At 42.5% G+C, this 7,447-nt stretch overlaps 1 pseudogene; it reads left to right on the plus strand.

Annotated features, from left to right (window-relative positions):
- Positions 1 to 359: 359 nt before the first annotated feature.
- Positions 360 to 3,079, plus strand: LOC117848026 (methionine aminopeptidase 2B-like; annotated as a pseudogene).
- Positions 3,080 to 7,447: the final 4,368 nt, after the last annotated feature.

Consider the following 7,447-nt stretch of genomic DNA (forward strand, 5'->3'; position numbering starts at 1 on the left):
TGTTTCACCGGCTGAATACAAAAGCATTGATTTTTATGTATGCTCGACGAATTTACATATGCATCTAGTGCCACATGGATGTTTTAGCTATGTAAAACCACCTTTAGATACTTGGACTACTTGTATTAGTTTAGGGGATCTGAGAATGTCTGGTTTCAAGTTTCTAGACAATCTACTTGAACTGCCAGTACAAGATTAGGGACCTACGATGCAATTAACTCTTCCAGGAACCTCCTATATTGATTCCTGCAGCAAATTGTGTCACCTCTGAAAATGACTTACGAAGGAATTTTTATACAGCAACAAATAGGAAGATGTAATTGGTGTTTACATGTTTACCACATGAACTGATCAATTCAATGCTCTTCAGCAATTTGTGGAGAACAACTAGTGAGGAAAAGAGGGAACTGGAGTGGCTACCGAAGCCAATGTACAATAGTGTTCGTTGAGCAGCTGAAGTTCATAGACAGGTTTTATTATGGTAGCCTCTTCTGTCATTTCTCTGGAAGTTTCATGTGCATCTTCTCTATTGTTTTTTAGAGCTCTACTATGTTATGTTCTTGTTTGCTAGGTGAGGAATTATATGAGGAGCATTGTGAAGCCAGGAATGTTAATGATAGACTTATGCGAAACCTTGGAAAACATGGTTCGTAAACTTATCAAGGAGAATGGACTTCAAGCTGGCATTGCCTTTCCAACAGGATGCTCCTTGAATTGGTATGGTATTCTACAGTGCTTCCATGAAAAGCCAAAGCCAAAATCTCAAACAAACAGTGAACTTCTTGTGCAGCTTCCGAAAAGTTATAAGCTCTGAAAAGCTGAGTTTATATGAAAAGTCAAAAATTTGTAGCTTTTGAGCTTAGAAAGCTAAAAATATTTTCTAAAAGCTATTGCAGCAGTTTTGCTCCAAAAGTTGCATCTCAAACAAAGGCCCTTAGTGCATGAGGGGGCCTAGCCCTACTCGCCCTCCATCCCTGCTTGGCGCACTGATGGAAAGTGGAACATTTGCAGGGTTGCAGCTCACTGGACACCAAATTCTGGTGATAAAACTGTATTGCAATTCGCTGACATTGTGAAGCTGGATTTTGGGACACATATAGATGGGGCATCAATTATTTGCTTTGTTCTATTCTTATTCTACGGGTGTTCCTTGTACTAAATTCTACTTATTGGAATCTCTAATTGCAAACAGTAACATAGTATTGTGATTCGTTCCAGGGTGCATAGTTGATTGCGCATTTACTATTGCATTCAGCCCCATGTTTGACCCATTGCTTCAAGCATCCAAAGAAGCCATGAATCCTGGAATTAAGGTAATCTTCTTCACACTTTTGTGCATTGCGTGAAGTTGTTACTATAATAAGTAACTGGATTTAGGGCATGTTTGAGCTGTAGCTTTTGGACCTTTATAAAAAGCAGCTGCTGGCTTTTTGGTTCTACAACAGTAGCTTTTAGAAGATGTGTTTAGCTTTCTGAACTTTTCAGCTGCTTTTCAGCTTTCCATATAAAACTCAGCTTTTCTAGGCTTCTGGAAGCTGCACGAAAAGTTCGCTGTTTGTTTGAGCTTCCAGCTTAGCTTTTCACGCTAAGAAGCTACCGGGAAGCTCAAACAAACAGGTCCTTAATCACTCAGGTATTGCAACAAAGCGATTGAAATAAAGGTTTTTTAGCATTAGCTGATAGCGTCTCGGCTTGGTGAACAAATGAGGCATTTTCTCCGATTATGTTTGCTGATGTCTGTTTTCATTTAGTCAATTACGGTCTATGCTACATTTCCACTACAGCCTGGCTGCTTCTGTCTGGTTATATAGCTGGTCCTGTTTTTCATTTTCCTTTCTGCTACTTGCTAATTCTTTTTTCATAAATGGTATTTGTCATCAGTCTAATGTAATATCATCCAGTCCTTGCTTTTCAGTTTTCAACAGTGTTCTGGTCTTTTTCTTGATTATTGCAGGAAGCTGGAATTGATGCACGCCTGTGTGATGTTGGTGCTGCGATACAAGAAGTCATGGAGTCATATGAGGTTGAAATCAGTGGGAAAGTTTTCCAAGGTATTATGTGCAGTGCAGATTTTCCCTTGATAGTGGTTAATCTACAAAACAATTTGTTATCTGACTCCTATTGCAGTATAAAGTGTGCGAAACCTCAACGGGCACAGCATTGAGCCATACCAAATCCGTGCTGGGAAGTCAGTCCCGATTGTGAAAGGTGGAGAACAAACAAAAATGGAGGGGGAATTTTATGCCATTGAAACTTTTGGATCCACAGGTATCTGATTAATATTGTATTTACTTATAACAACCAGATATTCCTTTTACTAAATGTTTGATGCCGTTGACCTTTGGACACTTCATTTGACCATTCGTCTTATTCGGAAATAAAAACTATGTATCTTTTTTTTTTGATGATTTGTTTTTTCATTAAAGGTACTTTTAGCTGACTTATAATTTTTTCATATTTGCACAAAGTTTTTGAATAACACAAATGAGTAGAGACACATTCCTTAGGCTTCAGTAAAAATTTTACTGGATCCTAAAATTTCTTGAGCGACATTCTTTGATCCAAACATGGAGTCTATCTGGCTTGGGTTTTTTCTGAACAGAAATTTATTTCAGCAAGGCATATATTCAAGTTTCTGTATAGTTTTGCATTAATACATTTCATGTGTCTGACTGTTTACAGGCAGGGGAGTTGTGAATGAGGACTTGGAATGTAGTCATTATATGAAGAACTTTGATGTTGGCCTTTGAGATTAGCAAAAGCAAAGCAACTTCTTGGGACAATCAACAACAACTTTGGAACTCTTGCCTTTTGTAGACGGTACTTGGACCGTCTTGGTGAGACCAAGTATCTCTTGGCACTAAAGAACCTATGCGAGGCTGGTATTGTTCAGGTATGCAAAAGTTCCAATTTCTATCCAGTGCTTCGATTGTAATTACGTTCAGACACAATTAATTTCTGTTTGCAACCTTATCCTCCATTGTGCGACGTAAAGGGGAGCTATGTCTCACAATATGAGCATACCATCTTACTCCGTCCAACATGTAAGGAAGTCATATCCAGAGGCGAGGACTACTGATTGCCACTTAGAACACCTCTGCTAGAGATTGTCTACGCGACCAATATGCACCGATTTTGCCTTGTTTAGGTGTATGGGTGGCATCCAGGATCATGACATGTCAGAAACGGATGCACTGTCCATGTTTCTTTTTGTTTCTCTCGCTTTTCTTTTTCTTTTTTGTATGTGTTGCTCAGCTATAGATGTTACACCTTGGAGAACTGAGTTTCACAGTTAGCTTGGAACCATGAACTCAGCATTTGCTCAAAGACGAGTTCATTGCTGAGCAAATACGAGTGCATGGCTCCATGTTAAGCGGTCTTTGATAGCAACAACACGTATCAATTACTGTATGCATCGACAGCAATTAACGTAAAACAATAGACATATGCATTATGACTACTTAACTGCATTGATTATTCACAATCTTTTATATGGCTGTTGAACCTAAGTTTAGACTACAGGTGTCCAAGTCATGATTTGCGCTAGATATGTTTCACACCAAATAACAATAATACACATCTTCTCCAGTAGGTTCAGTTCTCTTCGTTGAATCTGTATACAGCATCACATGGTTTGAGTTCTCTTCGTTGAATTTTGCTATCCCTATCTTCCGAAATGAAAAACCACGAACCAGGTTGGTCTTGTTTTCTTAACAGTGAAAGGGTAGGTGCTCGCATGGCCACTGGTTGCGCCACGTGTCCCTCTGACTTTACGTTAGGGGACTCTTCCCTTTGCAGAAGTGGTTCCTCTGCACTACTGCCCTCTGCAATTGGATCACTGACATGTGAAGTCGGTGACTAGTAACATACTGTAGAGCAACCCTTCCCTTGCATGAAACTGTCGGGCTATCCTAAAAGAAATTCCCTTGCATAATCCTGTCGGACTATCCTAAAAGAAAAAGACTTTTTAAGATGGGACAATTGATTAATGTTAGGGTACGGCGGACCTACCATGTGTGCTGCCCGATCTCCTACATGAGGGTTAGCCATGTTGCGTTGCTCACTTCTCCGCGAAGTTTATATTCCAAGGTTTTAAATCTAACCAATCTATTGACGTCATGTTTGGTAACCGAAATTGGCACCACAAGCTTGATAGTATGATTGAATAATTTATTTGGTCAGATTGGTTAGGTTTAAGTTTAGTTCTCGGCTTCGTAGGCCCTATTTGAATCCACCCATCTAAAATTTAACTGGCTAAAGTTTAGAGGATTTTTTAGCCAACTAAACCTTAGCAAGGAGTGTTAAAAATAAATTACCATGCTACCCTTCATTAATTGCACATTTATCTCCTCTCCCTGCAAATAAAAAAATGCATCATCCTTTTTCCCATCGTCACTTTCCTCTCAACACGGTGCTTTTCTCCTCTCACATTAATGGTGCATCTCTTCCACTCTAGTTTCTGGTTGCGACTTGGCGAGCTCCTTCTCGTACAACATGCCACTCCTATTCCCTTCCTGGCTGCGACTCCCCTATGCTCGCACCTCTTCCCTGCTCCCCCTTCAGGCTATCGTGACGCTCATACCTCACATCCATGGGAATGGTCGGATGGAGATGTTGCCGCACGATTGAGCTGCTGCCAGCCAGGTCAAGCTATTCTCCATCCAGGTGAAGGTCCTCGTCGCCAGCTTAATCTTCCCTCCCACCAAATCGAGCCTCATGCACTCCGATTAGGAGGTCTGGCGCCACGTGTCGATCTTGAGGTGAGGCATGTCGTCTCCATCGCCATGGGAGGCGCACACCTTCGCGGCCTCAATGACATGCCAGTGGGAGCTCTTCAGCCACCGGTACGCGAGCGTGCCACGCGCCAGCGGGACGTCGTCAGCGCCGCAGGATGCCGGGGGCTGGAGCTGCCGCCGCCGAGGGGCGCGACACGGGTAGCACGCGCCGGCGGGAGGTCGTCGGTCCCCGGCACCACAAGATGCCGGGGGCTGGGCTAGGGTCGCTGCCGTCGATGGGCGTGACGCGGGCAGCACGCACCACCCACAGAGGATGGGATGATGGGCGGGTGCTTGCCGCGAAGGAGGGTGGTTGTCGGGGTGACTGCAGCATCGTCGGAGGGGTAGGGGCGCGGGGCGGCGCTGGAGGGGAGGGGCGGTGCGTGGGGAGGCCTGGCGGCGGCGGGGTGGCCTGGCAGCGGCGGCAGGGTGGGCTGGAGGCGGCGCTAGTTTCAGGAGAGGGGGAATTGCGGGAGGGCAAGAAGGGGAATCGGGAGGGAGCGCGCAGGTGGAACGAGGGAGGCGCGTGGTCGCGGGGATTTTACAAAGATTGTGGAGAGGTAAATCTATCTTTAAACATCTTTCCCGGGGTTTAGCTGGTTAAAACCTGCTAAAGTGCTAAATTTTAGCTGGGAGTCTTTAGCTAGATTTTAGCTACCTGGATCCTTAGCTGCTAAATTTAGCCAGCTAAACTTTAGATGGTGGATCCAAACAGAACCATAGCATGATCACATTATTAAGAGAATGATTACCAAATCATGCCATTTAATTCGGTTGTAGGATCTTCATTGTCCGGATTATAATTTGCTAGTTGGGTTGATTAGTAGAAAAGTCAGCATGTGCATGCAGGTCAACTAAGCAAAGGATTCAAAACGTATGATGCTTGTGAAATGTGAATAAATAGTACTGGAGGCATTGCGTGCGGCGGGGAAGCATGTCCAGCTGCGACACGTATTTACATGTTGGAGATCACAGGTGAAGAAAGAAAAATGGGAGCCAAAGAGGGATCAGAAAAAGAAAAATCGGTTCCGTGCCGAGATTTGGAAGGTACACGTTCGGACCATTTTATCAGCTTGTCATAGGGGAGAAAACATGCCACATAAGTCTAACTATTTGGCTCAAATCATCTCTACATGGCTAAGGTCCTGTTTACAACCTCCTAAAGTTTAATAGTGTACTAAAGTTTAGAACCCTTAAATTGCTAGTCCTAAAGTTTAGTATAGGACTGTTTGGATGGACTACTAATCTTTAGGACCTTAGAGGGAAAATATCATTTTTACCCCACAATACTCCTCTAAACTACCCCTGCACTGTTCATGTCATTAATGCATGCGAGGGCAATAGGGGTAAAGGGGACTTGGGACCACTTTTAGGAGAAATAGGATCTATTAGGACCCATATTTGGATGCACAAGTCCTAAAAGTGTCCTAAAAGTGAACTCCTAATCTTTAGGAGGGTGTATCCAAACAGGGTCTAAGGCACTAGATCCCATTTATAAAAAGTAGACTAAAAATTAGTTACACCTCAACTAAAAATTATTCCACTAGTTTTCAAAACCCACCTAATTCAACTACTGAAATACCTCAGCTCGCCTCCGACCACCCCTATCCATTCCGCAGCCCAACAGGCTAGAATGAGCTTAAAGTCTTTTCTCCGTATCCCAGCTTGGATCTGTTCGCTTCAGCTTATTCAGCCGGCTTATCAGCCACCAAACAGTATTTTCCTCTCACAACAAATAAGTTATTTCAGCTTTTCAGCCGACTTATAAGCTCTTGCTTTTAGCTAGTGTATATACGTGGATAGAAAGTTCCAAACATCCATTACTAATTTTAGTCAATTAAATTTTAATCAGCTAATTTTAGTCCAACTAAACTTTAGTTCTACTCCGTCCAAACATGGCCTAAGAGCAGCTGTCCTGTATATACAAATTAGAAACTAGTGTAGGACACAGACCATATGTCGATCAATTATTGCTATCTACTCCCTCCATTCAAAATTGTAGGTCGTTTCTACTTCCTCCTTTCCAAATTTTATAGATATTATTATGCACCTAGACATACACTATATGTCTAGATGTATAATAACATCTATAAACCTAAAAAGGTAAAACGACCTACAATTTGGTATCATGTACCTATGCAGTGGATATTAATGTTGCATGTGATCTGTGAATTAATTTTGTAAATTTGATGAATATAATATGTTAATTATTTGCTGCCAGGATTTGTATTGTTTGGGTGGAAACGAGTAGATATACTTGTATAGTCGGGTTTTGTTTACTATTATACAAAATACATTTGTACAGTCGGTTCCTGATGATAACGGTACAGAGTATAGACTATTTTCTACCGTCAGCTTACGAACGGTTTTGTACCCTCTGTGGACAAATTACAACTACTGTTCCCTCTTCTACTAGTATCTTATCTTCAATCACCATGTCTACCAATCTTACAACAACTGTTCCCTCTTCTACGAGCATTCATCGATTGTTTGGAAACGTATTCCTGGACGTACTCGTCTTTTATATCGGCGCCGAAATGACAAATCACTGGCCACATCTGTACGCCAGATCACGCATTCCGTAGACCCGACTGGTCCAAGATGTACGGCCGCGTCCGGACACGTGCACATGGAGGATAAGGCAAGGGTCAGAGATTGCATGTCCCAAAAGT

The sequence above is a fragment of the Setaria viridis genome, chromosome 3, assembly GCF_005286985.2.
Source record: "Setaria viridis chromosome 3, Setaria_viridis_v4.0, whole genome shotgun sequence".
Classification (NCBI taxonomy): Eukaryota; Viridiplantae; Streptophyta; class Magnoliopsida; order Poales; family Poaceae; genus Setaria; species Setaria viridis.